Raw genomic sequence first — 25,889 nt, forward strand, 5'->3', positions numbered from 1 at the left:
CACTGACTATCACAAAATAGAATCTCAGGTCACCATAAGTCATTCATTTGGCCAAAATTTTAAAAAAGAAAACCCTTTACTCTGACAGAAGAGACTTAGCCTTTTAAACAACAAAATGCCATGAAGATAGCATGAGGCCAACTGATTCTGTCTCTTCTCTCTTCTCCTCTTTTTTCCCATTCACCGTCTTTAATAAATATCAAAGCAAACAAATAGCAAACAAAAATCTTTCATTATCTTTTAATATCACATAAGAATCTTATTCAAAAGAGAAAAACAGATTTCATGTTTGCCTTAGTGCATCTTTAATGCCATGGCTAGTTTTTTAATAAAATTTTATAAAAATTATATGAAAAACTATCCAGTTTTAATTTGTTTTACCAAAAGATAAGATTTTAGATTTTTTTTTTTTTTTAAATGAGGCAGTGACTTGCTCTGTCACCCAGGCTGGAATGCAGTGGCACAATCTCAGCTCACTGCAGCCTCTGCCTCCCAGGTTCAAGCAATTCTCCTGCCTCAGCTTCCAGAGTAGTTGGGATTTCAGGCACACGTCACCATGCCTGGCTAATTTTTGTATTTACAGTAGAGACGGGGTTTTGCCATATTGGCCAGGCTAGTCTTGAACTCCTGACCTCAAATGATCTGCCTGCCTTGGCCTCCCAAAATGCAGGGATTACAGGCATGAGCCACTTCGCCTAGCCAAGGTAAGATTTTCAAAAACCTTTAGAACCCTTTACAGTTTTCTGTTAAACAGCAGATCAGTTTTCTAAGAAAACCCTATTATTTGGCCATATGGGCCCAAATTCTGGCCCTGTGTTAGTGTGCTTTCATTTTAATGTTCAACCTGAGAAAAAAATATATATAATCCTTTTCAAATCTTAGACAACTTGATAATACGCACAGAACGTTCTTTACAAGACCAACCCTTCACAAACCCCTTTCACCTTGCTTAAACCTTGTTTTTTCCCGTTACTATTTTAGGTTAAGACAATCTTTAAATTCCTCTGAAGTAGACAAAATTATACTCCTTTTAACAAAAGCCATAGTCCTATGCCTTCATATAATCTTTTACCAAAAACACATTCTACATTCCTTACACAACCATGTATGTAAAACTCTTTCTCCAGTAGTCTCAATTCCATGTTACAGTGTTAACTCATAGTAACTTTCATTTTTGGTGAAAATCTGATAAGTAAGTGATGTTAATTATGTACTAGGTGTGGAACCTAGGACATCAGACAGAAGTGTAAATAATGTTTGACTCTCTTCAGCATAGCTGGGGGCAAGGCTCTCCATATGTCCCTAGGCTTTATCTATAATTTAATGCTCTAAAGTAGATAAATTGAATAATTTCAAAGTCAAAAAAAAAAAAAAAGTTTATGACCTTATAACATTTAGCAAATCTGATACCTGATCTTAATTTAGACCAAATGTCTAAATTTTGAAGACATTTTAAATATACCAGTAATTTTTAAAACTGTCTTTATTTCCAGAAAAATACTAAAGTCATGTGAACAAAAGGCATTAAAGTTGCTGTTTTTTCTAACAAAATATTTAAGTGCTTATTTTTCTAATCCAATTATTCAGAGCTCTTTTTATATAAAAATCACATTCACAACACATACAAATTCACAGACAGACAGAAGATCCAGAAGTTGTAAGATTTTTTGTTTGCTAGTTTCTTAATTGGATTACTGGCTTCAGTGTGGGAGCCCTTTGAGGAACAGGGCCAGGAAAACATGCAGTTTCTAGGATCTAATAATCAGTCACAGCTGGAAGGCAAAGACAGTTCCCCAAAATTAAGGTTGTCATTTTATACTGGATCCTGGATCCTCAAAAGGGGGGAAATACCGTGGGAGAAAACAGTGCAGTGCTTCTACCATGCATTTCATTCTAAGGCAACACAAAGCCAATCAGCCCATTTTGTAATCAGCCCATCCCCATGGGAGTCTCATTTCTCAGTGAGGGTTGCAGATGTTTCCATATTTTCAAGGTGGCTAAGAGCACAGTTTTCTGATCCAAGCATACAAAGAGCTAAATATCTCTTCATAACCGACGTTAGCCAGTTCTTAAAGTATATGTTTTTTACTTAGTTATTATACACCAAGGCTGAAAGCTTTCCCATGATGCAAAGTAATTTTTGATATGCCCAAAACTTAAAACTGTCAGATAACTCAATGCAAAACAGAACAGAGCCTTAGATATTGGGAGAGATCTATCTATTTTTAATTCCTGGGATTTCATGAGGAAAACAAAGATTTTTTTCCAAAATGCGTTCTGTGGCTCCTCCTGTTTTTCCCAAGGAGTCCCAGGCTACCAAAAGTTATCCTGGGGTCTTTCATTAGTGCATTAAGAGTGAGTGGCAAGACAAAAAAAAAAAAAAAAAAAAGGAGAAAAATAATTCAGCTGACTGAGAAGAAAAAAAACTTTTTCCAGGGAAAGATAATCCAAAAAGAGAAAAACATAAAGGCCTTTAAATATACCTGTAGCTTGTTTATCCAATTTTAATTAAGCTGACATTTAACCATAGAGCTCTTTAAAGAAAAAAAAAAATTCCTTTGGATCTTTTATTACCTGACTTTAGCCGTATCAAATAGCAAATATTTCTGGCTTTTGAACTTTACCAAAGGTAACGTCTCAGGTGCTTCAAAGAAATGGTAAGGAATTTCTTTTTTTACAAGATTTGGGATCTCCCCAAGGGTAGTTTGGAGAAAGGAAAATTCAGGACAGGAAATCAGGAGCTCTCCATAGCAGGGGACTAAACCTCAGTAAATGGCAAAGTTATACAAATAACAGACCAGAAACAAACCTTTCCAGAAGCCAAGAATTAAACCTATGCCACCAATGTCAAAAGATAAAGGCTTAACTACTGAGCTACACAGAATTGGGCAGTTTCTAATACTTTTCCCAGGAGCCTTGAGAAGCCAATTTTGAGCTTGCAAAGACTTTTACTTGTTCAAGATAATTTTTAGGGGTAACTGACATGAAGCTCAAAATTCCTGTCCTCCAGATGGTAGAAGCCAAGAGAAAATATCCCAAACATGGTCGCAAAGCTAAGCCCTTAAGGACATAAGACAGAGAAATTTATCTGGTATTATTTTGTGTCCTTAAAAGCTTAACCTTGTGACCACTGAAGAATATCTAATCTAAAAATAATGACACATTTTTGAGAGTTCACACTTTTTCCCCTTAGTCCTTTCTTGCATTTCACAAAGATTAATCTCTTTAAAATTTCTAAACTAGAAAAATTATTCATTATATTAAATCTGTAACATTCTATGATTTCTGAGAACACTCTGTAATTAGGTTTCTCTTAATGTAAATGTGTTATTGTCTATACTGTGGAATAGTATTTGGAACAAAAATTATTGAGACCTTGGAGTCATAAAGTCTTAGAATTCAAGTGGAAACAATTTAAGTATAGTGTTTCCTTTATGATAGCCACTAGATATTTGTTTTCTGTGATTTAGTGTAGATAATGTTACATGGTTGATAGGAGACTTTAAATAGTCCCTTTTTCAGTTTTACTCATGAAAGTTGAATGTGTGATATTAGGGCATTATGCATTTCTAAAACTATATGAATCTAAAGCACTCATAATTTCAAATCAAGAGACATGTAAAACCCAAATGTCTTCCTTATGCTAATATTTTTCCTTGAATAACAATGTTATTCGTGAATACTTATAATAACTATTAACATTTCATTTTAAAATGACTGTATTTATCATGAAACAAATTTACTTCTGTGGAACTTTCTATATGTTCTTGATTAGGAAAAAAAATGATAAGTGGTTTCCATTTATTCTGTCATGTATAAACTTTGACTTTATAAACATGTAATTTAAAATATGACTTTTACTCAGCTTCTACGCAGCTGTAAGTGTGGCAGTAATACTGAATAATAGAAGAAAAATCAAAATCAAAGACTTAGGAAATATTATTAGAAACCTCAGTAGCAAATAAGAATACGAAAGGTCACCACTGACTGAATGGCAATTCTAAACCTGGTACATTGGTGTTTCAAATCGGATATTTCAAATTCTTTTGAAAATTTAGCAAGACAAATATTTTTATCCTCATATGGAAATAAAAGGCTGAGTCTTAGAGAGATGAAGCAGTTCATCCAGCTATTAAGTGCTAGAGTCAGACTTTGGAAAAGATTCTAAACAGTAACCACACTTTTTATAGTTGGTAAAAGATATGATAAAAGTAAAAAATACTGTGCCAGGGAGGAAAAACTTTTTCCTCTACCCACTTAGGTTTTATTCTAAGGGGACTGCAAATTAAACTGACAAAAGACAGACTAACAGGAGAAAAATCTTATTTACAAATGCAATGCACATGTAAAGACTCAGTGGTGAGTAACTTATGACTACCATCACAAAGGCAATTAAAATGTGGTGCTTATATATCTAACTTAGTTGGGGAAAGGGAGAGGGAAGAAAGGCTTCTATGGTTTCTTTGGGAAAAACAAATGGGTTTTTTAGGAGAACAAATGGGAAGATAGAAAAGTTTGTGATAATGTTCATCTATACAGGTATGATTGTCTTTGTAAGGCATTAAAATTTTCCAAAGGGGACTCATAGTAGATGTGTTCTCCTTCTCCCCACTAGGAGTAGTCCCATCCTGAATTCAGAATTTATGGCAGCCTCATATTTTTAGAAGTTCTGTTTTTAGGGAAGTTCTGGGAAGGCTTCTGTCTGCATCTACAGATTCTCAAAGGTTTTGAGCTTAAAATAATCTTTATGCCAACTATGAAGTTCTTAGGGGCCCCTCACTATCATTTCTTATGTAACAACTTAAAAACAATAGTCATGCTAGTCTTCTAGGAAGAAACAGTTACACACTATTGTCAGTAAACTCCTTATTTCTCAGGGACATGGTGAAGAGCAGGCATTGCATTATCATTTTAAACTTAAATGAAGTGAGAATTCAATGGATGAAGCTCTTAAAAAAGAGTTCCATTGTCATGATGTACTTCATACAGTTGAGGAATAAGCTCTGGAATGGCATATTTTTGTTGTTGTTGAGAAAGTTTGTTTGGGGGAGGGAGCAAATAAAAAGAGAGAGAGAGAAAATAAAGTTTTTTCCTTCTTTTTTCTTTTTTTTTTTTTTTCCTTATGAAACTCTGTTTACCATGAATCACCTTCCCCCGGATCCCAAGCTGTCGCTAAATAAATGCAACATCATGATGATATTTAGTAATAATTATACTTGCTGGATTCTATCACAAAAGGAGAGGGAAAGAAATGTTTATAAACCACTTTGACCATTTCATTACATATAAAGATAAAAATCAAATTTAAATCAAGAAGACTGTAAACAGTTTCTCAAAAACACGGCTATTTTAAGAGGGTGTTTACAGTGGTTTAAAATTACTGGGCACAATATTAACCTAGCTCTATAAAAAACAAAATAGAAATAAACAGGAAATGTTTATAGAATTTCTCACAGCAGTTAAGCATTTGTCTTATTTAGGATTCTGTTTAAGGTTGTAAGCTTGTCAAGCAGGTAAACTCAAGATCCTTCTTTTACTTGTTAGAACTTCAAATTTTGTTCCTATGAGGTAAATTAAAACTACATTTGAACACGTATGATTGAGTTACTTTGGCTTAATAAAGCTGTAGATATCTAATACAGGAACACAAATGCCTAACATCCTGGAGTAGAAAAATTGAAGAATAACCAACTCTATTGTATTAAATTAATGAATTAAATTTTATCATAAGAAAAATCATAATTTCTCTGGCTGAAAGTAAAAATGGTCTATGACTTTATAAGTAAAGGCATGAAGATATTGTTTCATTCAATTTCTTCTCTTTGTTATTTTTTATTGTAGGGGAGGGAAGAGGGTTGGTTTAATTTAATAAAATATGAAAGGCCTGTAACTTAACTTACATTCTTTTGTTTGTGTAAGTGCCTAGAGCAAATGGGAATGATCTTTAAAGAAATCTAAGTTGAATGCCAGTGAGAATAACACAAAAGTGATCTTCAAAATCACCTAATATAAAGAGTCCCGTTGACAGAGAGAGTTTGTTGTTGTTGTTGTTGTTTTTAAGGAAACTTGGTGGGTTGAGTGGGGCAAGGAAATGGGGAAGGCAGAAAGGGAGTGTGTACTGGAGTATTTAAAACTAATACAACTTATGTGGTAGTTTTAAATACGTATTGCTATCTGTGGTATCCTCTGTTTTTACATAACTACAAAGTTTGTAGTTAGATTGTGATTTTCGTTTTGTTTTGTTTTTTTGAGATGGGGTCTTGCTCTGTCACCCAGGCTGGAGTGTAGTGACATCATCAGGGTGTTAACCGGGGTAGTACCCAGCTAGTAGTTTCTTGGCCTCTCTAACCCCAAATAATGGGGAAAGGGGCCCTGGAGGCCTGGTGAGTTTACCGCCTTAATAAAATTGTGGACCCAAAGAGTTTTGTGGAAGAGCAATTTTTTAGCTCACACGCTGCTGTGGGAGGGGACCCAGAGAGGTAAATCTATTCAGGTAGGAGCAGCTTAAGTTTTAACCCTTGAGTTATTCCTGCCCCATTCATGTTCTCGTCCAATAAGATGAGTTCTTTTAAACTTCCTCTGGATTGATTGATCTTTGACTTGGATACCAGATTGGCTACTTGTTTTACAACCCTGAGTTACAGAGCCCCTTCCTCCCAGAGCTTTAGATGGGAATTTGGGACAAAAGAGGCCTACCTGGCTTTCTTGTGCCTGTAGGAAGATCAGACAAAGAAGTTTACCTGGTCTGCATGGAGGAGGTGCTGAAAGAGCCCCAGCTGCCTGAGGCAGAGAGCTGGGAAATTCCAGCATTTGAAACCAGCCCCTTCTGGACCCAGGAAGAGAAGTTTCTTTAACACAGCCCCTCAACGGCTCACTGCAGCCTCCACCTCCTGAGCTCAGGGTATCCTCCCACCTCAGCCTACTGAGCAACTAGTACCACAGGCATGCAGCACCATGCCCAGCTAATTTATTTATTTTTTGTGGAAACAGAGGTCTCACTAGTTACCTGTGCTGGTCTCAAACTTTTGTGCTCAAGAAATCCTCTCGTTTCATCCCCACAAAGTGCTGGAATTACAGGAATGAGCCACTGTACCTGGCCATGTGATTCTTAAACTAAGAGAAAAAGAAGTATACTTACGGAAGCTTTTTTTTTTCCTTTATAATGGGTATAGTTTGTCAGGTGTTTGTTTGTTTGTTTCTTTGTTTGTTTGTTTTTAATTGGTTGGTTGATGTTGCTTAGGTTTTAGAGATAAAACAAGGCCAGCTGCCATGGCTCACGCCCGTAATCCCAACGCTTTGGGAGGTCAGGGTGGGTGGATTACTTGAAGCTAGGAGGTCAAGACATAGTGGGATCTTGTCTCTGCCCCTTTGAAAAAAAAAATTTCTTTTTTTTTTTTTGAGATGGAGCTTCACTCTGCAGCCCAAGCTGAAGTACAGTGGCATGATCGCGGCTCACTGCAACCTCCATCTCCTGGGTTCAAGCAATTCTCCTGCCTCAGCCTCCTGAGGAGCTGGTACTACAGGCATCTGCTGCCATGCCCAGCTAGTTTTTCACATTTTTAGTAGAAACGGGGTTTCACCGTGTTAGCCAGGGTAGCCTCGATCTCTTGACCTCATGATCTGCCTGCCTCGGCCTCCCAAAGTGCTTGAATTACAGGCATGAGCCACCATGCTTGGTCCCCAAAAAACCTTTTTTTTTAATTAGCTGGACACGGTGGTGCATGACTACAATACCAACCACTCGTGGGACTGAGGTGAGAGGATCATTTGAGCCTAGGAGTTTGAGGCTGCAGTGAACCATGATTAGTCTGCTGCACTCCAGCCTGGGCAACAGAGCACAACTCCCATCTAAAAAAAAAAAAAAAAAAAGACATTAAATAAAAGCAAATCCAAGTTCTTATGTCATGAATGATGTACATAGGATAACATTATCTTTTTTAAAGGAATTAACCATCAACTAGTTTATCTCGTTTATTTATTTATTTTTATTTGAGACAGAGTATTGCTCTATACCAGGATCCTACCCACAGTGGCTCAATCTCAGCTCACTGCAACCTCTGTCTCCTGAGTTCGAGCTATTCTCCTGTGTCTGTCTCCCATGTAGCTGGAATTACAAGCACCTGACACACCATGCCCTACTAATTTTTATATTTTTTTGTAGAGACATTGTTTTGCCATGTTGGACAAGGTAGCCTCAAACTCCTGACCTCAAGTGATCCACCCGCCTCAGCCCCCAAAAGTGCTGGGATTACAGGCATTAGCCACGGTGCCTGGCTGGTTTGTCTCATTTAACTTTCACAAACACATGTCATGATATTAAAATCTATTCACATATAAGGAAAGGGAAACTGTTGCTTTGTACCTGGTAATAACTCATTTTGAATATACACTTTTTTGAGTCTAAGCCTGAGAGCATCTCCTTTTATTACCTTCCACTGGGGAAACACTACTAGACTTCTCTACTTTTCTTTTTTAGTATCAATTTTACTTTTTTTTCTTTTTCTGTGTCAATTTTACTAGTAAATGTACTAGGGCCATTAGGAGGTTATAATACATGTATTTGTTTGCAAGTTTAGTTTCCTTGATATTCTCTCCTGAGATGAGAATTTTACCCTAAAAGGGTAAATCAGATAATTTGAGAAGCAGGAATAAATTGCCTATGTTCATGAGTTTGCACCTAAACTGGGAAGAGAGAAAGGTTTAAAATAATTGATGCTGCTTCTGAATGATGTATCAAAACATGTTACTGGGGGAAAGTTTCCTTCTTTGGTGGAAGGAGAGGAAATTGGTTTTTTGTTTGCTTGGATTTGGCTTAGATTTTATCTTTTAGAATTGCTTTATTCCTTCCTCACTTCTTTTTCTCTATTCCAAATCAAATAGGGCCTTCTTCTCAAACTTTCTCTAATCGCAAGGGGGAGTAATAACTAGATGCTAGGTGTATTTTATCATTGTAAACTAAACTTTTACATTGGATAGGTTTTTAAAGTCACAGACTCTAAATTCCCATATAAGGCAAGCTATTAGCTCACCCCCTTCCCTTTTCTTTCTTCATCTCCTGCCATCCCTAATCTATCCTCTTTTCTCTTTAATATTTTGCAAAAATAAAAGCAACAATGAATATCCTAGTCGAAACCTTAAACATTTAAAAATCCAAGGAATGAAAATCCTTAAGAATAACTGAAAAATTGTTGATCTCTACCAGGTTATTCCAATAAGCTGGAGGCTCACATACGTATTTGCATATAAATTAGGTCATTTCTTAAATTTGCATATATATTCCTAGGCCTTATAAATAGTCTCAGTTGATGTTCAAGTCAAAATTACAGTAGCTTATACCCTGGAGGAGGCTCTTCCTTGAATTTTTCTTTTCTCCACACCATTTCATCAGCCACTCACTGTAACTGACCCAAAATTTATGTCAGCACCACATAATTGATAGAGATTTTGAAACTGGAAGATGAGAAAAAGGGGTTAAAGAAGGTAAAAAGTTTTGTTTTGAAGAATACTTCATACCAGAGGACAAATTCTTTCTAAGGCAAAGAAGGAGCACACACCTGGGAGATCATTTAACCCATGTGATAATTTCAAAATTATAGAATAGATTTTTTTTTTGTTATTGGATAAAGAAAAATAAATTACTTATCATAAGAAAAAGTAATTCCCACTGCCGAATGCCCATACAAATATTGAAATTATTTGAACATGTCTGGTGTTTTCTTGAAAGCTTCAAGTTCCTTGCTGCATTGGCTTTACTCTGATGTGTGCACACATTGTTATTATAGTACATACTTGTCCTGGGGGTAGGATGAAGGCATGAGAAAAGGCCAGCATGGATGGAGATAAATGACTGAAATTTGGCTTTAGTTGTCCTTAGTAAGAGCCAGCAGGGTTGACACCATGGGTATTTTGCAATCATTTGTTTAATTAGCTGAGTCTCCTAAGGGAAAATTATATGAAATGGCAAACTCTCAAAGCCTAATTTAAATCTGCTTTTTTTAAATGTACAACAGAATTTCATAACACAGAGATGTTAAAATGGCACTAGTGAATAAATTCTATAAGGTTAAACATTTTAATACCAAAAGCAATAAATTAGAGAGAAAAGTGAAAATAAGGTTAAAATATTATTCACACGAGAGAACTTCGGTAAATATTTGCAGGTGGCTAAGAAAATCATACTTTGGGTGGGTGAATTTTTCCTTATGCTCCTTACACTCCTTCTGTTTTCTCTCATTTTTGTTTCTGGTAGATTTTTCTATATACATAAGTATATGATCAAGTTTACATTCTTCTGACTAATAAATTTTTTATTCTACAAGATATTTAATTGTTTTGGAGTAATTAAAGGGATTTATCTAAAAGCACTAATTCTTCCTCATTCTGCTTTGGTGCATTCTTAGTTTAGATCTGGGTAGCTGGCTGATGGAAGGGCCAGTGAGCTTGGTTTTCTTCTGCATTGGGGTATAAACGCAAAGATAGCTGTGGACTGTGAATTATTTTCTCCTGGAAGAAAAACATCTGGCTGAAACACCGTCTTCTCAGATGTTTTTCTTTTAAAAAAAAGAATCAACTGTATCACTGAGAAAATCAGAATCTCATTAATGTATTGATTCCAGATGAATAAAGTCCATCAGGTTTGTGGCAGTCCTAACGCTAGAGGGTAAATTCGCCTGAAAGCAGTTTGTGTTTTGTAAGAAGCTGCATCATTTGCTGTTTTCAGTGGTTGATAATTTTAGTATAATTTCATTGAAAAGATTAGGTCAATGAAGCCTTCTAGTCATGAATGCATATAGTCTACACTGAAGATGATAGTTTATATATTGGAAATTGGAAACAGGTGTTTCAGCACTGGTTCTTTAAGGGCTGTTAGAAATTGCTTTCAGTAGTATGCTATGAGGAAACACATGTAAGAAAAGAAAAAGAACGACTTATAATTTCTGCAATCATTACCGCCTCTACACTGGGTATTGAGAGATTCAACTGAAAAAAAAAAGAGGGTAAAGAGCACCAGGGATTAAGCCTTTGAAAATGTGGATCTGTGTTGGAAAGGTATGATAGAAGAGAGACAGAGAGAGAGAGACTGATTCACTTTTCATACTGTAAAACTTGTTTAGTTTCCTTCACTCTCAGAAATTGGGTAATGTTGATGTCATTTCTAAGTTTATAGATATAAGCTTATAGATATGCAGAAACCAATGTGGGAGAGACAGATAATGTCCACCAACATACTTTCCCTTTCTTCTGCAGTGTTAAAACCTCCTGTTTTTATCTGGACACTTAACTTCTGAGAATAAAGATGTTTTCCAACTTTTCCTAGAAGCTAGGTGTGTCTTGCCCGATAGTATTATAAATAATGGTGGTGTGTGCAACTTTCAGGAAGTGTTATTGAATGAAAGTCTCATTCTCTTTCCCTTTCCTGTCCTTCCTATGGGCTGGTACAACATGCAAGAGAAGCCACTGTGGATCACAGAGTAGACTCTATGAAGGCAAAACAAGGAGCATGATAAAAAGATGTCTTTGTACCAGCTCAGGAAACCTGTTTTTTCCTTGAGAGAGAAAAAAAATGATCCTTTAAGAAGTCATTGTTATTTTGGATTTTCTGTCGCTACCAGACCTAATCCTATTATAATCTGCCTAAAACCCAGTAAAGATTTCACTGGTAGATCAGGCATGGTGTTTCACGCCTGTAAATCTAGCACTTTGGGAAGCCAAGACAGGAGGATCGCTTGAGCCCAGGAGTTAAGAGACAAGTCAAAGCAAGACCTCCCATCTCTACAAAAAAACAAACAAACAAAACAAAACAAAAAAAAACTTAGCCAGGCATGGTGGCACGGTGGGTTGTGTGTGCCTGTAGTTCCAGCTACTCAGGAGGCTCAGGTGGGAGTATCACTTGAGCCTGCGAAATTGAGGCTGCAATAGTGAGCTGAGATAGTGCCATTGTACTCCAGCCTGGGTGACAGAGCAAGACACTGTCTCAAAAATAAAATCACTAGTAGACTTTATCAACATCACATTTACAAGGGCCTTGCCCTCTCAAAAAGGCATACAAATTTTGGAAATTATTTATTTTGTGTTTTCTGTTTTATCTCTGCTTCTTATTTGTTTTTTCTTTCTATACTGGTCTTTCCAGAATATAGCAGCTACTAACAGCATAACAAAAATAGCAGTCAAAAAGGGGTTTCAGAAAAAAAAAATAATTAAAATGTCTATATATTTACTTTATTCCTCAGAAAAAGTGGGAAAAGTCGGGCTAAAACGAATAATCACAATAAACTTATTGTTTTGTAGTTTGAACACCACTGCTTGAAAGATCCTTGCCGATAACGTCTTATATTCATTGCAACTGTCTTGCCTTAATGCAGACTCTTTTCATCTTGTCTTTTTCTTCTTCCAACAGACTCAAGCTACTTTCACTGCTTTTGCACTGCTTCCCTCCCTTCTTTGATCAGCTCCGTCACTCCCTTCTGTTACTGTGCATTTACATCTCTTTTCCACTGAGCTATACACCGCACAGTTATTCTGCACATGTCAATTAAAATCAGCAGAACCATTAGCTCCTACATGACCAGTGGGTCTCTAGTATCTACCCATTTAATATTAAGAAAAAAAAAAAATGGAGGAGATAGTGGGAAAGATGGAAGGACTTTCTCTTAAAGTAAGCCAGCTTTCCTGTTTATATTAATTTTTAGAATCTTATATGGCTAGGTGTAGTCATGAAATGCATTTCTAATCTGTCTGATAATCTTTATTGCAATTTTTTTTTACAATCTGTTTGCATTTTAATTTTCTTTGATGCACAGAATGTCTTGGAATGCCACCTGACCTTTTCTTTTTTGGACAATCTTTTATATTGTCCAAAATATTAGAGAAACATGAAGAAGCTGCTCAGACTTCCCAAAACATTTTTTCTATCTTTATCTTTTTATTTAGTTGTTGTTTTTATCTTTTTTTTATTAATTAATTTTTTTTATAATTTTTATTTTTTGAGACAGGATCTTGCTCTGTCACCTGGGCTGGGAGTACTGTGGCATGATCATGGCTCACTGCATCCTCAAACTCCAGGGCTCAAGACATCTTCCCACCTCAGCCCCTTGAGTAGCTAGGACTACAGGAGCATGCCACCATACCTACCTAAGTTTAATTTTCTTTTTTTCTTTTTTTTTTTTTTTTTGCAGAGACACCAGTCTCACCATGTTGCCCAGGCTGGTCTTGAAGTCCTGGGCTCGATTTGCCCTCCCCTCTGGGCCTTCCAGAGTGCTGGGATTATAGGTGTAAGCCACTCCACCCAGGCTTCCTCTCTTTTATTAAAAATTATAGTTCTCTACTGTGTTTTATTTAATGGCCCAGAATTTGCTCAATGGTATTATTAACCCTTAATGGCAGAAATCAATAGCTTTAGTGGGAGATATGGCCATTTGGGAAAAATCAGAAAAGAATAGGAATATATTGATACACTTAAAACTGTGACAATGTAGATGTTTACATTATTTGATGTAAACCAATTCCTGCTAGCATTTGCTTACTATGACCATTCCTATTAATGCATAGCATTTAGTAGAGTCTTAGTGCATTTATTGGAATGGCATTCTGTTATCAGCAATTCCTTCATTTGTTCATTGCAAATGTTTGTATTTAAGCAAATTAAAATCCTTTCTTGGCCAGGTATGGTGGCTGATGGCTCTAATTCTAGCATTCCAGGAGACAACCATGGGAGGATCTCTTGAGCCCAGGAACTCAATAACAGCCTGGACAACATAGTGAGAGCCCCATCTCTACAAAAGTTTTTAAAAAATTAGGGGAGTATGGCAGTACACACTTGTAGTCCTGGCTACTTGGGAGGCTGAGGCAAGAGGATCTCTTGAGCCCAGAAGTTTGAGGCTATAGTGAACTATGATGGCATTACCGCACTCTAGCCTAGGCAACAGAGTGAGACCCTATCTTAAAAAAAAAAAAAAAAAAAATACCTACATAAAGTACTTTTTATTAAAAAGTTACACATATTCACGTAGAAGATACTAAAAAAGGTGAATAAAATTTAAAAATTTTCAATTGCCTACTTCCCACAGGTTATCAATATTATCATCTGCATTTATAGACATGTAGCCTTCTGTTAATGTTTATACAGGTAATCCTACTGTGCATTCTGTTTTGCAGACTTTTTTATTAATTTCAAAACAGGCCATTAAAAAGCTTCCCACATAAATATTTTTCTATAATGTCATTAATGTTCATGTACTATTTAATTTGTATGGTATGTTAGGCTGTTCTTTCCTTGCTATAAAGAAATACCTGAGACTGGGTAATTTATAAAGAAAAGAGGTTTAATGGCTCACAATTCTGCAGGCTTAACAGGAAACATGGTGCTGGCATCTGCTTGGCTTCTAGGGAGGCCTCAGGAAGCTTACAATCATGGTGGAAGGTGAAGGGGAAGCAGGCATGTCACATGGCGAAAGCAGGAGTGAGAGAGTGACAAAGAGAGAGGGAGAAGGAGTGGTGCCACATGCTTTTAAGTGACCAGACCTCATAAGAACTCACTATCACAAAGACAGCACCAAGCCCTGAGAGATCTGTCCCCAGGATTCAAACACCTCCCCACTGGGCCCAGCACTGGGGCTTACAATGCAACATCAGATTTGGGTGGGGACAAATATCCAAAGTATATGTGGGTATTAAATAACATATTCAACTATTCATGTTATGGTATATTTTGGACAATTCTAATTAGTTCATATTAATAGCACTACAGCAAGTATTCTTTATAAATCATGTGATTATATTTTTTGTACATATTCATGATTGTATCCTTAAGACTGAATTCCTAGGTATGAAATTTCCAAAGTAAAGGATAAGCAAAGTGCTAACTTGAATAAGTTCACTGACAGTTGCCCTGCAAAAGAAATATTATACCAAGTTATAGATCAAGCAGCAGTGTAGTGGGGAGGAAGGCTTTCCTAAAACCTCACCAAATCTATAGTGCCATTTTTGAAAATGTCTGCAAACTTAAGGGGCAGGGTGTGTGTACCACATGAAATTAGATATAATTTTCTGCAAAAAATTATGAAACTTTTATCATAGAAACCTGTTGTTAAGTCCCAAATGAGAAATTATAGTACATTAAATATACTTGAACTTATAGTACATGTATATAATGAAATTATAGTATACAAAATATACATTAGTGTATTTTATATTATATGTATATATATATGTTAGAGGAGCAGACTTCTAAAATCATGTATCAAAAATTGTATCATATGAACAGGTTTCAATTTTGGTTTGTAAATATAATACCTGTAGTTCTAATTCTGAAGCCATGTGCATTAGTTTCCAGGGCTGCTCTAACACATCATTACGAATTTATCCTTTCCCAGAACTGAAGGCTGAAGGTCCAAAACCACAGCATTGGTTGGGCTATGTTCTCTCTGAAGCCTCTAAGGCAGAATCCTTCTTTACCTCTTCCAGTATCTCGTAGCCCCAGGACTTCCTTGCTTGTGACAACATAACTCCAGTTGTCACTGTCTTTGCACATCCCTCTTTCCTCTGTGTTTCTGTCTCTGTGTCCCTTCTTTTCTTATAAGGAAACTAGTCACAATAGATTAAGGGCCCACCCCACACCAGTATGACCTCATCTTAACTTAATTACATATGCAAACACCCTGTTTCCAAATAGGGTTACATTCACAGATACCAGGGGTTAGGAGTTCGATGTATCTTTCTGAGGGACATAATTCAACCCATATCTCCCTGTATTTTAAATTGTATCCGAGAGTCTATTGTCTAATTCTGGTAATAAGACAATGATATTTCTTACTTCTGGCTTGATAATTTTAGTATTATTGACTCATGCAAGGAGAAATTAAATGATCAAACTTTCTAAAGGTTTAATTAGCTTCCTATGGCTACTATCTGTTCCAGAGATTCTCCTGTGTATCAATAATATCCTAATTAAAATACACTGAGGGTTTTCTAAGACTTACTACTGATGTCACAAGTGCCTAGATCATGATAGGCATTGAAGAAAGCTCCAACCCATTTAGCTCTCTGTCTATAGCAGTATTCAGAGAAGTACTTTATGAAACTAAAGTTAGTTCGTAACTGAACAAACTCCCATGACTAGAAAGTGTATACTTTTTAGCAAGTTATAAATTATACACAGTAAAGTTATGATACCAATAACCAGCATCCAAATGGAATGTCTCAGCCACTTTTGTAAGATAATTATTCTTTTTAAACTGGTTTGGATTTCTTTTTTCTCTACTTTGTCTAAGTTCTATCGATCCTTTGCTCTATTTGAAATTGTTATTTTCTCATCATAGTCTTTTCTAAGATGTCACTTTCTTTTATTAGGACTCTTATTACTCTTTGTAAAAGTCGCAAACATAGAGATGCTGAAATTGCAGTTTAAGTCCAGTGATTTTTAGCAGTGCATTACCAATGAAGTATTGCTTCCTTAGGGCATAGAATGTAAATACTGTCTGTTTTCCTTACTACCCAGCCTCACTTAGCACTAAAGCTCTATATCATTAGGATGGATCCCAATATGTGTTTTCAGCATTGTTTTGAAGAGAGGAATATTTGTATATTATTTTTTGTGGAATATGATTTTAAAACTGTATCTGCTTTCTCCCATTGAGCTCAAGTAGGCATATCTTCACTTTTCCTCTGTAAGTCTATTAAACATCCTTCTCTCTGTAGCACTTTTGGGCGTGTAATCCATTTTATGTATACAGTATATGGAACATTTAGAAACAGTTCTGTATGTTCTGTTTCTAGTGTCTGATTTTAATTATCTTTAGGTTAAATTTTCAATTCTTTCTTACAAATATTATACTCAAATATCTAAATGCCAGCTGTGACTTTATTTCTTACAAACAAAGAGAAAATGCAATCAACATAACCAAACACATTTAGTTTATTTCTAATTTGAGGACAACTTAAAATATTTTCATATTCCAGTAAACATTGCTGTGGGTATTTTAGGTATAAACACATCACATGTAAACAGAAAGCTTTTGCCAAACATATTGACATGAAGAATGTTCACTTGAATTATAACAAAATATAGCACAGTCAGGGAGATTACGGCATTATTAAGACTGTCTTCTAAGGGATATTATTTTGCCAGTTTTGACCACTGTGAATATCAGAATCTTCACTCCTAATGAATATGTATAGTTCTCTAATACAGTTCTAGACACAAACAGTTCTTTAACTCAGAACATTGTGATGGTCAATCTACATTTTCTAATAGTTACTGAGCACATACCATGGGCATCTCATGCTAATTATCTCCTTTTATCCTCATATAAGTTCTATGTTATTAGTTTTTTTTTTCCAACTTAACGGTATAGATGCTGAATCTTAGAGAAATTAAATATTGGTGCAAAATCTTGCACCAACCTAATATGTAATAACGAGCTTCTTGTTCTAATTTTAAATGCTATTATTCAATTTACCAATACCTACTAACAGTGACCTATAAAGAACAGAATGAGCTCTGATATCAGACTTTAGCTTCTCTTACCATTCTTAGTGAAATGACAAATTTAACCTGAGTAATCAAGTGAATAGTCCTTATCTATTTTAGCTCCTGTGTCTAATTTTTTTAGGCCAAAGACCTCAAGACAATGCAGAAAAATGGTATTGTTTATGACACATAAAGCGACAACATAAAAGCACTATTCTCTGGAATCTTTTCTAAACAGCATTTTCTTTGCAGCATTGTAAAGTTAAAATAGATACTCTATTTGGGCAGGGCTATTACTTCTTAATAATAGCTATAAATATTTTGAATGTTATATAAAGGTTGTACTTAAGTGGAAATTTAAATATAGATGAAAATCTAACATTGTATCAATAGACCATTTATGTAGTGACACCTGTGGATCAACAAAAGGGAAGAGAGAAAAAATAACTTCAAGTAGAATTAAATAATAAATCACTCACTTTTACAATAATACTGCTGTTGAAAATTCAGTTCCCAAATGGAATCATCGTCCCCAATGGCATTACCTTATCAAAATTTTAAGAATCACATTTCCTAATAATAAAAGGGAATAAAAAAGTGAACCAAATTTCATTTTTAATCATTCAACAGCTGAAATTTGAATTAATTGCCCCATATCCATTATTTTTAAACATGTATAATTTTATTCTTTTTATCTACTTTTTTTTTTTTTTGAGACAGAGTTTCTGTCGCCAGGATGGAGTGCAGTGGTGTCATCTTGGCTCACTGCAACCTCTGCCTCCCAGGTTCAAGCAATTCCCCTGCCTCAGCCTCCCAAGTAGCTGGGATTACAGGCATGTGCCACCGTGCCCAACTAATTTTCACATTTTTAGTAGAGGCGAGGTTTCACCATGTTCACCAGGATGCTTCGATCTCTTGACCTCATGATCCATCTACCTCAGCCTCCCAAAGTGCTGGGGTTAGAGGCGTGAGCCACCATGCCTGGCCTTATCTACTGTTTTTAATCACATATTTTAATAATCTAATCTCTTATCTGTTTCTTTTTAAACATACCTGAATGGCAGAGAAATTATGAAGATTAGTAGTAAAATAAGTGAGCAAAAGTATGTAACTCAGAAAGGGATTTATTTATTTCGAGGGCATTTGTTACATGCTTAGAATGTTAATAACAAATTGAGATTTGGCCAGGCATAGTGACTCACACCTGTGATCCCAGCTCTTTAGGAGTCCAGGGCAGGAGGATCACTTGAGAACCAGGAGTTTGAGACTTGCCTGGGCAGCATAATGAGATACCTCATCTGTATAAAAAAAACTAAAAGTTAGCCAGGTGTGGTGGCACACCCCTAGAGTCCCAGCTACTTGAGAAGCTGAGGCTGGAGGATAGCTTGAGCCTGGGAAGTCAAAGCTGCAAGTGAGGCATGATCACAACACTGCACTCCAGCATGGGCAACAGAGTAAGACCATATCTCAAAAAAACAACCAAAATAAATTGAAGTTCTTGATTCAATGCATCTGAGTGTGATTTTCAGGGAAAAATTACTGCAGAGTAACTAGTAGATAATTCTACTAAATTAGTAGAATGGTGTTTCCTAAAAATAGATTTTAAAGGTTTTTTTGTTTTTATTTTTTCTTTTGTGATATCATGTAGAACAAACCTCCCCAATGCCATGTGAAACTGTTTATGTGTTGTTGGGTTAATATAATAGAAGCAATGGGTTGACTTTTAAAAATCTTGAATGGCACTGTCAACATACAGTAATAAAGACTTGTTTTGCCACACACCTAGAGAAAACATTGACAGAGTTTTCAGTTTGTCTGGAACTGATTATGTTGTCATGCATGTGTTTACAGAGAAAAAGGTGCCATAAGTAAATGTATGGTAGTGTCTAAGTATTTCCAAAGCAATTCAAAATTTAGATCTCAAAGTTTACATGTTGCGATGTAAACTTCCAGGATGGAAAATAGTAAAACTGAGGGTAGCCATATTATTGTGTTCCCATTTACTTTTTAGAACTCCTTTTTAAAAGATAAAAAAGAGAAGGTTTTTAAATGTTTTCTACACTCTGCTTAGTTAACACTGACATACATTGTTGCATTTAAAAGTATTTAGTAAAATTAAAAACTGTTTACGAATTCCAGAATTATTGCATTCAACTATTTTATTTTATTTTATTTATTTTAATTTTTGAGACAGGGTCTCACTGTGTCACCCAGGCTGGAGTGCTATGGCACAATTTCATCTTACTGTAACTTCCAGTTCCTGGGCTCAAACAATTCTTGTGCCTCAGCCTCCTGAGTGATATTACAGGCATATGCCACCATGCCTAGCTAATTTTTGTCTTTTTAGTAGAGACGGGGTTTCACCATGTTGGCCAGGCTGGTCTTTCACTCCTGACCTCAAGCAAGCCACCTGCCTCAGCCTCCCAAAGTTTTGGGATTACAGATGTGAGCCATTGCTCCTAATTATTTAGTACAAAAAAAAAATTGTTTCAGAGTGTAAATACCACAGTTAGTTTAGTCAGCTTAGTACATTTAGTTAGAATGTATAAAATTAAATATGAAAAAGTCTTTGTGAGTTAAGTCTAAAAGTGCGTAGAATTACTGAGTAGGTATTTTGGTCCATAGAGGAATCCTGAACTCAGCATCTTTTATGTATTTATTATTTTTTACATGCAGCTGTGCTTAGAGCATGTTACTTTTAAAAACTACATTTAACTCTGCTCTTTCTACCACCAGCTACTTGCTAGAAAAGAACCTTTGGTGCTATAGAGGTGTTCTTTTCAATAGTTTATCCTCTTTGCATGACTGTGGTTTGTTTTGTTTTGTTTTGTTTTTTGAGTCACAATCTCACTCTGTCACCCAGGCTGGAGTTCAGTGGTATGATCTTTGCTCACAGCAGCCTCCCCCTCCTCCCCAGGTGTGGACTCAGGGCTCCTGGGTGAAATTCCCTAACTTGGAATCCTTTGTTTGGTCTTTCTGATGACCAGCCCCCATCCTGAAGCCATTAGGGTCCCACCCTGGGTCACTCCATTAGCATAAACTCAGGTGTGTTTAAAGGGGTCCCTTATGAACAACAAAAGACATTCCTGCTACTCAGGAAATTCTAGGGTTTTAGGAGACCTATGATAAGAACCAAGGCTGAAGAATAAATATGTTTTTTAGTTTTTTAGTATATCACAGTTTAACTTCCAGGGAGGGTGAAATATTACTCAGATTTTCCCTTCCCATACCATCAGCTAATTATTTTATGTTTTACTACTTAATTTCACTTTTGACTGCAGAGCTTTAGTATAATGGCTATGAAAATACTTGGAAATTTAAAATACTTGGAATTTAAAAACACTTTCTGGCTACAGAGTTTTATTATTACTTGAGTTGTGTTGAAGAACATTTCTGCCCTAGAAACACTAAAGAAGCGTGTTTGTGTTTGTGTCCTCAGTCTCTTACCCAAACAAGAGTGTTACTTGAAAGCCACCTTCTAAAGCTGTGTCTCTTTAACTACGTGATTTGCACTTCTGAAGTCGATGTTTACATATGGGTCCTAATATTTGAGATTTAGTCTTACTTTCCAGGTTTCCCAGTCGTAGTCCTAAAAGACAGGTTTCATTTGTAAAGCTCAACAAGGGAGAGCCAGATGTGAGAAGCATGAGGTGTAATGATCCCCTAACATAATTGTTTTTATTTATAGCCTCTTTTCTATTGCCTGAACTTAAGAGATCTGTTACTTGTCATTGCAAGCATATCTATTTTTTCCAGTAGTTACAGATGTTGATAAATGATAGTTATCAACTGCAAATACAGTTCAGTTTATTTTCTAAGAAATCCTCTATCTTTGCATTTTTGTAGGCCAGAGCATCTGGGAATTTATTGCATCTTTATTGGTAGAATTATATATGTGTGTGAATATGCTTCTATTCCTATTCTTTAGAAGGAGTGGTGAAATTGTACTGGAGGGCATCCAGAGTTTTCTGGGACAATACTTTCCTCCTCACAGAATTGAAGTAAAAGTAGGAAATAGAAGAAACCATCCAGCACCTGTGTCTTGTTTCCTAACGGGATTCTCTGATGACAACGCCAGCCTCCTTGGAGAGATGGCTGATTCTAAGGCTAGAGCGTGAAATATGCAAAATAAATCTGGAGCATCTTGTAGCACCAGAAAGTAAGGAAGTGCTCAAAAATATTTTGATAGGAATACGTCAAAGTGAAATAGAAACAGTCAATCTAAAAGACCTCCCATGAAAAACCTGAAAAATGTATGCAACAAATTAAATAATGTAATATTGGATTATCCCCTAGAACATAAAATAAATAATCATGAGTTCCTACTGATACAAATAAATGTTGGAGTAAGTAAATACATGAAGGAAAAGAGACAAATCTGTAGGAAAGAATTCCAAGTAATTTTTGCAGATACTTCCTAATGAGGTGGAGCTTTATCACTACGTCTTCAGTGTAGGCTGCACTTAGTAACTTGCTACCAAAGAATACAGTGTGGAAAGGGAAAAAAAGTAAGTTTTCAGCTGAGAAAAAAAACTTAGAAAATGCTGTCTTTGTCAAATAATGAAGTTTAACATCATTAGTGATAGTCCGAATTAGTAGTACTTACTCCTGAGTGTGATGTGATCAAAATGATACTTCACCTGTGTGGTCATCCTTCCAAAATCCTACTGTCTCAGTATAACCATGAGAAAATGACATCAGACAAACAAAAATTTAAATTTCTGCAAAATAGCTGACCGGCACTGCTCAAGGTCTTAAACATAAGCTAAGTGTAAGAAAGTGTCACGGAACAGAGAAGCTAAGAAGATATGATAACTGAATGTAATGTAGTATCTGGGATGGGATTCTGGGACAGAAAAAAGACATGAGGAAAAGCTAATGAACTTTTTAAAAACTGTGGTGTTTATTTAACTTATTAATACGGGTTAATTAGTTGAGGCGAGTGTGCCATGTTAATGTAAGATATTAAAAATAGAAACTGGGTGCTGGCTCTAGGGGACCTCTCTGTAGTTGCAAGTTTTGTGTAATAAACTAGGAACTATCATCTTTTTAAACTGTAAAATAAAAAGTTAATTACACAGAAAAAGAAATAAAATTAAGAGACCAAAATATCAGATTCATGGAGTTGACATTTTTATATTGAAGAATATTTTCTGGAAGCAATCAAAGCTAGAAAAATCTTTGAAGAATGTAATGTGCGTGTTTGCTTGCTTTTCCACAGATAAGAATTCTGACTTAAAATCCATTGTTTAGTGAATGGATTAACTGTAGATAAAGAATACAGATATATTGATAAAGATTATTTTTCACTTTTTAAAAATTAACTGGGGTTATTGAAAATATCATGAGACTTACGTTCTTTTTGATATCAGCATGTTGTTGACAGGCTTAAACATAGGGAGACTAACAACTCACCTTAAACCATTCAAAATTTCATGAGGATTGTGAGCTATTAATGAAGAAAAGAATAATTGCCTAATACTCACCTAAATGGTGACAGGCGTAATTTCTTTCTTTTTATCAATCACCATTTATTTAATACCTACCACTTTCTAGACTGTAGGGATATAAACCTAGTTCCTAATTTTGAAAATGTTACAGTAGAAGGCAATGGGTATATAATTAAAAGAGTAATTAAGTAAACTCTTTGTCGGGGTTCTCTGAGAACATTGAAAAAGGAGTCATTAATCCCAGAATATAGGAGACAGTTGAAAAAGGCTTTACAGAGCAGGTGAGTCCAGAACTGAAACATATCTCACTATCCCGAAAGAGATGGGAAAACTTACGTATAGTCAGAGGCATGAAGCAGTCTGTCAAATTCAGGGAACTGGCCATAGACAGTGGCTCACACCTATAATTCTGGCACTTAGGGAGGTTGAAGTGGGAGGATCACTTGAATCCAGGACTTTGAGACCAGCCCGGGCAACATAGCCAGACTCCACCTCTACGAAAATCAATAATAAATAAAATTTCAAAGAACTATTTATGTCTGTGATTTTTTCTTTATTTCCTTCTTTCCTTCTTTCTCTTCTTTATTTTTTCCATTCTTTTCCCTCCCCTTCCCTACCCTGCCCTTCCCTGCTCTGCACTTCTCTGTCCTGACCTGCCCTTCCTTTCCTTTTCTTTCTTCCCTTCCTTCTTCCTTCCTTTCTTTCTTAGAACTTGGAACTGTGTCTGAGAATCAACTTCCTTCTTTCCTTCCTTCCTTCCTTCCTTCCTTCCTTCCTTCCTTCCTTCCTTCCTTCCTTCTTTCCTTCCTTCTTTCCTTCCTTCCTTCTTTCCTTCCTTCTTTCCCTCTCTCCCTTCTTTCTTCTTTCTTTGTCTTTTAGAGTCAAAATCTTGCTTTGTCACCCAGTCCAAAGTACAGTGGTGCATTCATAGTTCACCAGGCTCAAGCTATCCTCTTGCCTCAGCCTCCTGATTAGCTGGGACTTCAGGCAAGGGCCACCATGCCCACCTAATAGCACAATTGTTTTAATAGTCCATTTGGGAGGTTTACATTGAGGTTTAGTAATAATTAATAGAGAGGAGGACAAATGTGAGAAATTTTAATGAAGCAGAATCACTGGGAACTTGATCATTGGTAGGTGGTTAAGTGTAAAGAAGAGGTCACAAATAACCTTTCATTATTGAAAGGAACAGAAGCTGCTTTGTGGGAAAGGATAATGAATTAAGTTTTTGCATATTGAATTTGTAATACCTGCAGGATGCAAAGGAAGCATGCCCAATGGCATTAAATTAAATGATCTAGAGCAGGACTTGGCAAACTTTTACTACAAAACACCAGATAGTAAACATTTTAGCCTTTGCAGGCTGTGTAAGGCCTCCCTCACTGCTCAGTTCTGGGGTTGTAGCTCAGACAATATATAAACAAATGAGCACGGCTATGTTCCATTAAAACTTTATGAATATTAAAATTTAAATGTCATATAATTGTCACATTTTGAAGTATATGTCTTCTTTTGTTTGTTTGTTTTTTCAACTATTATGAAATGGAAAAAAAATTCCCTACTTGTGGGCTGAACAAAAACAGAGAGTGGGTCAGATTTGGCCCATAGTTCTTTATTTGCCGACCCCTGATCTAGAAAGAAGTCTGACTGAGAAATGGGAGTTTTCTGTTATTCAATATCGAGAAAAGCCTAAAGTGATGGCTATGAATGCAATCACCTCTTTGGATTGATGGAGAAGAAAGGATGACTAGGTTATGGCTAGGAGACCATTAAAATTTAAAAGATCAGAGTCAGCAAAAGAGATTTGGAAGGCAAAACCAATCCTGAATTGTGATGAGTAAGCCTATACCATTGTTTAATTCATATATTAAATTTATGAAATATATGCGTATGTACTATCCTGTGAACACTTCTGGATTCATCCCAGTCTTCTGTGTATTTTTCAGTGCTTAGTGTAAATGTACCACCTGGAATAGAGCTGGCATTTGAAAAGCCTGTTTAAGGGATGGATGGTTAGCAAAATTGTAAATACCTCCCTATTAGAGGTGTTTGATTTAATACCTGAAGTTGTGGGACGTTTTGTTTTTTTTTTTCCATATTAATTTGGATAAGCAGAAAGGCAACTAAGTGAATTACTTAGAATCTTTGAAGTAATTTGCAAATCAAATAATAATAAAAATATCTGTAGTGGGAATATGGCAAATTAGTGACTAGATTTGATTTTGTTATACTCCAGTCATGAATAATGGTGTTAAATGTTTTTGTTTTTGTAATTCTGTGACATTGAAAAATGATTCATTAAAAGCACATTTGTTAATAAAGCTCCTAATTATTAGGTAGGTTTTAGTGAACCAAACTTGACATTGACTCAATGCCATTTTTTCTTTTTACAATGTGTAAGTTGTCAAAAAGCATGAGATCGAAACAACAGTAGCCTCATGCAGTTATTTAAGATATAGAAGAAATTTAAATGTCAATAAGTTTTAAAACACTATCAGAACATATTTACAACTTAGTTGGGATTGAATGCTGAGGAATAACTGAGACTATGGATCTGCGATAATGATCTATTTTTGTGATATGCAGTTCTAAAGTGACATTATTCTTACTAAATATGGAAGCACTAAACAGAGCCGGTTATCTCATCAGGAAAACCAATTTTAAGAGAAGCTAGTCAGTGCCTAATTATTTATGTTAAAGAAATAAATGATGTTGTCTTTTTCCAATGCTTGTCTGAGTTTGAGAAATACGGGCTAACCTGCTTTCAGGTTAACAAAATAACAATACTATACTACAAGTGACATGATAACCTTCAAAATAAAAATCCTATACTCACCTGAAAAAAAATAAAGACAAAGGTGTATATCAGTGTTCGCTCTCTTGAAACAAAGCTTCTGCTACAGGGCATGCTCCAGAGTTCCTCGCAGAGAGCCTTGATTCGGTAGGTTTCGGTTGGCTGGGCATTGTTAAAA

General features: G+C 35.9%; 1 protein-coding gene and 1 long non-coding RNA gene across 6 annotated transcripts in view; both read left to right on the forward strand.

Moving 5' to 3' along the window:
• The window catches only part of ADGRL3 (adhesion G protein-coupled receptor L3), an 844,276-nt gene that overhangs the window by 612,422 nt on the left and 205,965 nt on the right, over positions 1-25,889 (forward strand). The window lies entirely within an intron of this gene.
• LOC116545630 lies at positions 629-25,372 on the forward strand. Its single transcript, XR_004266384.1, has 3 exons — positions 629-1,807; positions 25,223-25,229; positions 25,362-25,372. It is a non-coding gene; the product is annotated as an uncharacterized LOC116545630 (long non-coding RNA).

This window comes from Sapajus apella, unplaced genomic scaffold, assembly GCF_009761245.1.
Source record: "Sapajus apella isolate SASKATOON/1434 unplaced genomic scaffold, GSC_monkey_1.0 scaffold5, whole genome shotgun sequence".
Classification (NCBI taxonomy): Eukaryota; Metazoa; Chordata; class Mammalia; order Primates; family Cebidae; genus Sapajus; species Sapajus apella.